Genomic DNA, 7,610 nt, shown 5'->3' with positions numbered 1-7,610 from the left:
TCCTTAACAGCAGCGATAAGTAGCATGAATTGCTACATAATGCAACTGGCCCCAGCTAGCTCTTTAAGAGCCTCTTAATTATACAGTTCTCCTTGCACTTAAGAAGTTAAAGATACAGCTCCACATCTGCCTGAAATTTTTCTAAAAGATGTTCCCTGTGATCCTTTTCCAGCTAGATTTGGGAGAAGGGGAATTCACCTGTGCAGATTTACACCTCTATTTCAGTACAGACTTTGAACTTGTACCCACTAAAACTTTATCTCATAGCTAAGTAATACTATTTCATGTATCATATCTCAAGAACTGGAGTTGATAGACTAAACAGTCATTTCTGTAGCTGTATCTTCCCATAAGGTTATCTTGGGGAACTGAGAACAGTCCAGAAAAAATACATGTGTTTGTCCAAGATAAACCCATGGTCCCTGGTGAATAATTTCTTGGTCTCCACATCTCTGACTTGGCAAATATACTTGACATGTGCAACAAACCTCCACAGCTCTAATGTGACTCTTTATTTCACCCCATTGCAAAACATTGCTGATCTTGTAAAATTTCTCAATCTTTACATGACTTTCATGATTCATTTTTGATATATTACTCTATAATACTTAAAGAATCATCATTCTGGTGTTTCTTGGGAAAGCTCTTCCCTTTAATTTCATAGCAAGGCAGGAAACCTGGACCATTCAGTACCAACAGACTCAAGGCTCAAGTGGATTTTGCCCACTTACTTTCATCAAATGCCATGGAGAATTCAACTGCAGTCTCCAAATTTCCATTCAATTTGGTTTTCAGCTCAGCACATCAAACATCCATATGTAGAAAATTACCCTTGTGCTGCCAAGGAGGAGACCTGGAAGACGCAAGAAAGGTAAAAGAGAGTCTTACCTCCCAGACCATGTCTGGGAAGGCCAAGATATGGTTATGACCTAGTCCAACTAACAGATGCCTCCCGCTGGCAAACCCATTTGTCCTTTAGATACGTAAATGAAGACTGAGACTCCTTGTCTTTTTCAATGTGTAACCTTTCCAGCCTTGTTAGTGCAACACTCAACTTTGACCATACTATGCTACAAAGTCTGCAGTGACCCTCCCAAGTGAGAGGCTGCTTAGCTGTTTACACGCTGGGACTCAGGATCGTGACCTCTATTTGTCTGATGGCTGTTTCTCAAAACTTTCACATTTACCATCATTGTCTGGGAGCATAGTTTGCCTTGGCAAAAATCTCCACACACAGCACTGCACTCTCTGCTCCTCCACTGCAAGCCTGAAAGGCTTTGCACATTGCGTGAAAAGGAACTCAGGTATTTAAAGATCCTTACAGGCTAAGATATACTCAATGAGATTTTAATTAGAACTGCAATTATTAACCAAATCACCATTTATTAACTAACAAACAGGCTCAGTATCTTTAAATTGTCCTTTATATTGTTGGGGGCCTGTTCAACCTTTGTCAAAATCTTCAATCAAAACACCAAATTTGAAAATTATTTAACATCTGAAGTACAGGCATTGATAAGGCTGACGTGAACACCACAGCTACCTTATGGAGGGTAAGAAGGATTAGAAATCCTCAGATTTTAAGAGCAGAGCAAAAATACTAAGTGAAGGAGTTAGGAAGAAACTCCTCTTGCCTGTAGGTTATTGCAGAGATGTTGTAGGGTCTCGCCCACTGGGTCTCACCAGTGGGAGGAGTACACGGGGCAGTTAGTCAGTCTAATCCCATCATCTAGTGACCACAAGGACCAGGGCAGGCTTTGGTGGCACCAGGAGCTTCTACTTCAGCCTTGCTGGGGGCACCATGCACCTTGGGTTGTTTTGGCAGCAGTATATTGCACTAAGCCAATGTAATTTTACCTGAAGCTCCAACATGTTCTTGATACACTGAGCTGCCACCTGTGGAGCCTGCTTCTTTGACAGTGAAGCTGGTTTCAAATGATGACTTGTATCAGTTATGTTTGAGGAAAAGAAAGCTGGTTGCTGGTTGAAAGCCAGCCCTCATAACCAGCGTCAAGATCCTGGAGGTGAGGAGACAATCCCAAAGAGCACCAGCATCTACACATGCTGTATGCATGCTTTTCATTCAGCAGAATAAAGCTGGAGGTGCAAATCAAGGAGCCATCTTCTGAAAAGATGGAGACCTCTGTGCTGAAGTGGAATTCATGACAGTCCAGGGCCAGACTAAATAAAAACAGGTTGCTGCCTTGTCTGCAGCAAAAGAGTACGTCTGTGGCATAAATAGCATTTCAAGCACTGTGTTTTCTCCATGCCTCCTTTTCTTCAGTGCTGCTTTCCCTTGATTGAGGGGAAAAATAGACCATCATTCACAGAAAGCCAGACATTTCTTCTCAGCAGAGAAAAGTGACTGAGATATGGACCCTCAAATTACCACTCTCCATCTGATCTTTTAAAAATACAAACTACAAGAACTCTAAACACATACCAAACTCATGAGGCGTTCTCATGCTAGTGTCCTAAACATCTTCTTTTGCCTCTGTCTCTACTCTGTCCAAATTACATTGCAACACACTCAAGAGGATGCCTCTTTCTGCTGGTGTTTGCTTGCAATCATTGCCTACAGTCACCAAGCTCTTGTTGTAATAAATATGAAGTGCATTTTGTGTTTCCCAACTCTAAATTAAGTTTCAATCAATGCAAAGTTTCCAAGAGCATGCAACCAAAAGCCAAACTGGATGTGTTTCATACACTGTTCATCTCTTCCTCCAGTCACATTTATTTATAACCCAGGAATACCAGTTGTCTCTATACAATAATCAAATGACTAAAATATAGGCAACATGCTGGGAATTTACTGTTCAAACCTTCTAAGAGATATGGCTGTGAGTTCCACAGATGTTGGTGCTCATCACCCATTTGTCTCAGTACAATTTTTCAGAAACTGAGAAACACTAACCTTTGCACACTGTTTTCCTTTGCACACAAGTAAGTTTTCTTTATTGAGGGCCATGGGTTTGCTCCCACAAAAATAAAATGTGTGTAGTTTTCAGATATAAGGAAAATTAGATACTCAGAAACCAAAAATCCTGGTACTGAAGAACTTAATGTTCATGTCTCTCTTTCCCCTGTCATTTCTCAGAAGTCATGATGAAAGTTAAGCCCATCAACTCCTCTGATTCAAGGAAGCCAAACTCTGCTTCTTTTGTTACTGAAATCAGAAAAGGGAAACATGATCTAAAATTACTCATGGACTTATATTCCACTGAGATTAATATTTCAGTAACTCCTGAATCACAGCTTTTTAGTTGTCCTGTTAATTTCAAAGTATGCCAGGGAACAACTCTCCTGGTTCTAGCTGAGAAACTTGGTGGTACTTCATCTTAAGTCTTGAAAACACACTTCTGGCTGCAGCTGTAATGGTTAAACAGATTCCTACTACAAGCCTTGAAAAGGTTGTAGGGTGATGACAAGCAGCCCATGTGTTAGGAGTGTAGCAGCAGGGCAGTGATAGATGACTGAGAGGGGCAAAGCTACATCTTGAAGAGGACAACAACACTACTCCAGCATTATTTTCCTCACTAACTTTCCACACTAACTTTCAGTTTCCTACTGTGAGGGATCTCTTTGTGGGCTGCAAGAATGAACAAAAGGAAGGCACTTGAACAGGACAGTCACAGGACACACACCATTTCTCACATCACCGAAACAAAAAAAAAGGACACAGCAGAACCTCAGGGACTCCTATACCTTTGTTGGATTTTTCTAGGTTAAAGGCAGAGCTGCTGCCTCCTCCTTCCTTTTCTGCTGGTTATAAAGTAATGCCTGAAAGAAATGCTCTGTCAATGCAAATCTAAACATCCTCTACTCTACAGTTCAATCAACGTATTGGAAGTCCATTATTTGCATGGTTCTACTTAGCGGGACACATGAAACTTCCCTCCATTAACTTCATTTGATGAGTATACCCAGGCACAGTTAACTGCACAGCTTCAGCATTTTATTCTTTCTGTAACAGCAGAGGTATGCTCAGTATCAGATTAACAGTTTAATCTGAAACCTTCTGATTCAGTCTTTAACTCTTGAGTGCTCTTCTGGAGCAAATCTAGCAGTTTTCTTAAAGACTAAAACTCATTAGTATAATTACTCTAGCAGCTAGAAAACAAAAAGGAGCTTTGTGTGCATCCAAAGACACCAACAGTAAACTATGTCTGAACTCTGTATTGACTAAATTAGGCCCAAGTATTATGGTAGTGACCCCAAAGGATATCTGTAGAGGGTTTCAACTCACATCAAAGTACTAAATATAACATATTTATAATTAAATGCACATGTACCTATATGTAACAGCCTACACAGCTACCATCATATGCTTTGTAAGATCTCAGTGAGCTGCAAGGAGGGGAAATACTTTTTTAAAATCCCCTAAATGAGAACTGAAAAGAAAATGAGACCAGGATTTTCTGGGATTCCCAGGTAAATGACAGAGCTGTACTGCTGTGCACAAGTGAGCCTTTCCAAAGTGCTTAATTACACTGAAATCTTTGAGTCAGGAATCAAGACCAGGACAAGCATCTGGATTTCATCTCCTCTCCAAAATGAGCAGGAGTGCTCAGAGAACAAATGGAGCCAAACAGATCCCACTTGCCTCTGGAGACAGCAGGCCCCTTCTCTGCCTACCCCTGCAGCTCCTTCTGAGAAATGAGAGCATACACACTGCATCCCCCCTGGAGTTTTGCAGTTTCCTACCATCTTATTGGAATCCAGTGACATTCACCAGCAACAGAGCTGGTGCTCAAAGAGGGAGGAAGGGAGCGGAGGAGGGAGAACATGTGCAGCTGGTGCAGAAAGAGTAGGAAGGGACCAGGAGTGCTCTGGGAAGCCACAAGCTGCTGGAGAGACTCACTCACGCTTGCCTTAGACTCCCCTCTCGTGCCCCAGCTTAAACACAGCCTAAGCACTCAGTGCTGCTGCCCTCTCTCCCTGCTGCACTTCCAGCTTTCCGGGAAGGATAATTCCTGGAAATACAAGCCAGATGTGCAAGTGCTGCAAGTCAATAAAGATCTCACCGGAACCAGCACATAAGCAAACAGTGCAAGCTGAGTTTCTCTGCAAGGGAAGTGGGGAAGTGCAGGTTCTTAACTGCCCTCATGATCCTCATGTACACCACAAGCAAAGCAATGAAGAGGCTGACAGAAGGAGAAAAAGCAGTTCACATACAGCCCTCGCCACATCCTGGTGCAAAAAAAAGAGGGTTATTGCTGATTGTGCAACTACAGATGTAGGCTCCTAGGTCTGTCTGGGTCCCAGGGATAACAGCATTGCTTCATAATGACTTCCCTTCTTTTTGAACGGGTGGTGTAAAACACTTCTCTTGTGCAAGAATACAAGAAAGTGTTTGCTTTGTTCACAAGGAAGTAGAGGAACAGCATGCAGGAATGGAGAAATTCAGTCTTCTGGAGTTTGTTTTCTGTCCTTTTCTTTTTCCCTGCTCATCTTTCATTGCTGTTTTACTTTGGAAATTCCCCAGTGTTCAAATCCTTTCAAGAAATGTGTTTCCAGGCTCTTGCACAATTCCCTTTGGAGCTGTTGTATTATTTATCCTTAACCACTTTCCCACACAGTGATCACTGTAAAGGACTCCTTTCTTCCTTCAAAATTTTACACTCTTTCCTCTAGGGACACACTGATATTATAGTCCCAAAATTTACTCAGCTGGAACGTGGGGTAGAAATTGCAAAAATTCAACTGTTGCTCATTCATGAGAATGAGCAATGGGAATGGAAAAAGACACTGCTTCCCTGCATTCAGAATTGGAATATTAATCTCTAACAATGTTAAATATGTCGAGTAAGAATATCTGAGGTGAGCTGGATGAGTGCTTCATATTTTTATTTCAATAAAGAATAAGCAGTTTTCAGAATTTCATGCATATCCTTCCCTTCTTTTGTACAAAAAATTGTATATTTAATTTTAAGACCTTTCTTTGCACAACAGGTGGTTAGGTTTCTTGCCATATTGGATTTAAGATTTTCAGCTTATCAAATTGGAAAACGCAAGTAAGTTATTGTCAGGAATAAATTCTAGATAGTTAAAATTTTCATAAATTAGTCTTTTATTTCGCTCTCTTTTTTCATATCCAAAATCTGGATTGACTACTGAGACCACCACTTAAGGGGGTGAATGCTGTATGGGATGCTATGCATAGTACTACAGGATTGCCTAGACAACTTTGCAACATGCCCAAAAATATCTGAGCTGACAACTACATATTTAGTATTCTTTCAGAGACAGCAAGAACCTATACACCTGTTAACTACAGGTAGTAAAAATGGAAAAGCAGAGATACGGAAAACAGAAATATTTAGAGCAGTAAAATAATACAGCTCAGTGATTGCCACCTCCTGCAAATCCTGTGAGAGAGCTCTTGGAAAGTGGTATAGTGCAACAGCAAACATTAAAAAACACAGTCCTGAGCAAGGCTCCTGCTGGGTAAAGAAATCACAGTTTCCAACAATGACATAGTCCCTTTCCAAATCACATGGCAGGAGCTGTACCAGCACAGTACATTTCATCTTTCTGCTATGATTTACTACTTTATTCACTGCAAGCCTTCTCTGGATTCAAACCCTAAGCTAGTAATGCACAGACTTCCACAGAAGTTGTCAAAAGAAAGGTAGTGACATGAGGAAAAAAGTAGACTCAAGCAAACCTTGAGATGTTGTTTGGTTTGGTTTTCTTTCATCAAAAACAGAGCTACTGGCTCCATATCTAAGGGCAGATGGAAGCAGCGTCATTTAACAAAGAGAAACAGACCAGTTTCTAGATGGTGCACCAGGGTCAGCGAAAGGACATAAAGTAAATAATGAACACAGAAACATCTGGATTTTGTCTGCTATAGATTAAAGACCTTCCAGCAGTGACTGGTCAGGGTGTCCTATTTTAATGAAAATTAAATTAATTTGAAAGCTTTTGGAGGACAGAAAGAGGATCTCAGTGTGCAGCACCAGAGCTTCATGCTAGCAGTCAGAATGCTGCTGAAACAAAAAGGAAATGGACTTGGTTCTTCAGCCTCACACATCCTCCTCTCTGGAAATCAAGAAACCAAAATCTGACTCCAGGTGCCACAGCCACAGGGCTAATTGTATCTCGGCTTCCTTTCTGGCCCTCTTTTTCCCTATCTGCACCAGCAGCTTTCACGATACTTCCACTTCTAGTATTTAGTTCAGGCAGTGTTTTGGATCCCGTACAGCATGAGTGACCAACCTTTCTGTCACTTCAGGCCCCAGGATAGATTACAGAGGGCTGATATCCACAGCTTTCCCAGCAGGTGACTGCAGGTGTTCCCATCACATAGACAGCACCTATCCTCCTCCATGCTGCTTTCCTTCCTGAGATCCACATCATGTACGCACATCCTTCCCAGCTGGCAACCCCTGGTGCAGCATCTTGAGTGCTGCATAGCCATAAAGCATTCAGTCCCCAAACCACATGGAATCCATAACCAATTACAGAGAGCCTCTGAGTTGCCCAAAAGCACAGGCAGTGCCTTATTGTTAAAATTTCATCTCTCTTCTTTCTTGGTCAGTTGGTGCCTGGGGCCACTCTCTCCCTGGCAACTCCCTCCCAACATGGCAGAGCCTGGCCGTGCCTCT

The sequence above is a fragment of the Falco naumanni genome, chromosome 1, assembly GCF_017639655.2.
Source record: "Falco naumanni isolate bFalNau1 chromosome 1, bFalNau1.pat, whole genome shotgun sequence".
In the NCBI taxonomy this organism is placed as follows: domain Eukaryota; kingdom Metazoa; phylum Chordata; class Aves; order Falconiformes; family Falconidae; genus Falco; species Falco naumanni.
Note: the sequence above shows the minus strand (reverse complement) of the source record.